At 46.5% G+C, this 2,729-nt stretch overlaps 1 long non-coding RNA gene across 1 annotated transcript; it reads left to right on the top strand.

The window, feature by feature from the left end:
• Positions 1-354: 354 nt before the first annotated feature.
• On the top strand, positions 355-2,260 carry LOC120422131 (uncharacterized). Its single transcript, XR_005606079.2, has 3 exons — positions 355-839; positions 900-967; positions 1,045-2,260. It is a non-coding gene; the product is annotated as an uncharacterized LOC120422131 (long non-coding RNA).
• Positions 2,261-2,729: the final 469 nt, after the last annotated feature.

Here is a 2,729-nt window from a genome sequence, read left to right as displayed (position 1 = left end):
GCAAATGCAACTGGACGAAAATGTAGGCAGTAACTCAAAAGAAATTTGCAATCTTTTTTCAAAATTTTTCAAAGAAGTATACACCTCATTTTCCGAAGAAGACCGCGACGCGACTACTTTTCATATATACCGGAATTTCCAAATGACGTCTCAGTCAATTATTTGTCAGAAACGGAAGTACGCCAGGCATTGAAGGACTTAGACATCAAAAGGACCAGGATCCGACGGAATAGCACCTGCATTCCTAAAGAACCTTGCAGAAGAATTGACATATCCACTGCATCATCTTTTCAACATGTCAATAAATACAGGAAAATTCCCACAAACATGGAAAAAGTCTTTTTTGGTTGTAGCAGTACCATCAGTACAACCCTCTGCCGTAAGAACGGCAGACAGAAAAGATGAATTCGCCAATATTTTAGCGTGCCATAATTATGGTTGGCTTATCTTCTCGCGCTACGCCTCGACCTAATTATGTCATGGGTTGAGCGCCACCCCTTATGGGAGACTTTCAAAATACTTTGCCTTGACCTGTTATGAGATCCGCACAAGAAGGAAGAATCTTCAGATGCTAAAGTTTGCGACAAGAGCACTTTTTTGACTCAAACGGGAGGTCGATGCACTCCAGTTCGGCAGTCAGAGATTGCAAATTCTTAAGAGATGCTTCGGCTAAACTCGCGCAATTATTGCAATTGTAATGTTGCTCGAGTTCTAGAGAACCGAAGTTGTTCTAATTGCACCTCTACTGAGGGTTCTAGGACTTCGACTCGGTCACTTTTACCCTGATCGTGGAGGAAGCAGGAGTGGTCGAAGGACCGTTTTGGAATCGTTTGAGTTAGGTAGTTTAAAGTCGTGGAAGTGTCTCAGTGGCAGAGGTTAATTCTGCAATTTTATTTTAGATCTCGCGGCTAGTGGTAGAATTAGGAGTAGGGTAGTGGCGAACCAGATTGAAACCCTGAAACTCCAGGTAACGTAGTTAATTGAGGTTACCTAAGTGCGTTGGCTAATTTTTGGGGAATTGGTTGGGCGATCTTCTCGGCACAGGTGGCAACCGGCATCATCCGTAGCAGAGCGACCACTCCAACCGACAACCCAGCGCTTCTGGACTCCATCAAGGGGTCAAAGTTCCGGGGTGAACCCCCAAGCAGCTCGTCCGTCAACACACGAGCTGGGCGGCGTCCGTCAACACACGCCGCGGTCGAACCCTCGACCACCAACCGACCGGACCGGAACGGCCTCGTGGAGGCCTAGGTACACCGCCAAGTTCCCGCGCGCATCCGCGCCGTCGTCGCAACCGACGCTATCATCGCAGCATCCTAGCTGCACACCTGTGCGCCCCCGCACACCGGAAGTGATGCCGAACGCACGCCGATAGTGCCAACCCGTCTGCTGTTAGCCGCCGGCGGAACCATCTCGCCGTAGCCGAAGCTGTAAGCGCGCCACCACCTGATCGCCGGATCGCCAACCAACACACGTAAATCCATGGTCGTGTAAGTACAAACCCTTTTTCGACATGCGCATGATCGATCGTTGGCCAGTTCTTTTTCCGCCAACCCCGTGGGCAACATAAGCCACCCCCACATGTTGCGTGATCGCAAACCCCCCCAGTGAATATATTATAGCGATCCCCGAATGAATTTCGCCCCCCAAGCCAACGCACACTACTAGCCAAGCAGTGCACTGCAAATGAACAGGTAGAGAGACAGGAAAACTCGAGTGGTACCGAGGTACCGTGTAGGACTAGCATGCTAAAGATCTGCGGATCGAATCTCGTAGGGCCCGAAGTATTTTTTTGTATTGAATAAATTATGCGAACCTGAATATACGATTTTTATGAGTTTCTGGAGTAAATTTGTGGTTTTTTCTTATGTTTTCTGAGGCATCTTTTCACGACTTTCGCGGTAGTTTTATGTTGGGTTCCGCCATTCTGGCTTCTGAAGCGTTCTGGGGAAATTTGATTGGGGAGATTTTCTACCTGTGATGATAAGAACGGGGCAAGTACAATCTTTTGTTTTCTAGATCTGAGGTATTTTTTTGAGTTTGCGATCTTTTTCTTCCGTTTGTAGCGCCTCGGCTAACCGCCGAGTTCTCGGATGAGTCGGATCGTTCTCAATCGCAAATTTTGGCATCAAGGATACACCCGCCCTGTGGCAGGGTCTCATAGCTGGGCAAAGCAGCACATGATGAATGGTCTCCCTTTGGGAGTGGCGCTTAAGCCATTCGTTTAATTACGCCAATGCGATCCGACCGACCGCCTCCGGTTACATGGTGCCTATTTTCAAGTCAGGCCCAAAATCAGACATACGTAATTATCGCGGAATTGCCCTTTTGTCTTGCATTCCAAAACTTTTCGAATCTATTATAAATGAAAAAATCTTTCAGCATGTAAAAAACCGCATCACATGTAAACAGAACGGCTTTTTTAAAGGCCGCTCTACTAGCACCAACCTTTTAGAATTTGTAAATTTTACACTGAATGCAATGCATAATCGCAATTTCGTAGAAGCAATTTACACAGACTTTAGTAAGGCATTTGACAGAATCGACATACCATTATTAATCTTCAAACTGCAGAAAATTGGAATTCAACCGAATCTTTTGGAATGGCTTAAGTCATATTTGACTAAGCGCGAACAAATTGTTCGCTTCCAAAATGTACTATCGGAATCAATTCACGTCACCTCTGCGGTTCCGCAAGGATCCCATTTAGGACCTCTTCTTTTCATCTT

Source organism: Culex pipiens, chromosome 1 (assembly GCF_016801865.2).
Source record: "Culex pipiens pallens isolate TS chromosome 1, TS_CPP_V2, whole genome shotgun sequence".
Taxonomy (NCBI): Eukaryota; Metazoa; Arthropoda; class Insecta; order Diptera; family Culicidae; genus Culex; species Culex pipiens.
This window is presented reverse-complemented; position numbering and strand designations above follow the sequence as displayed.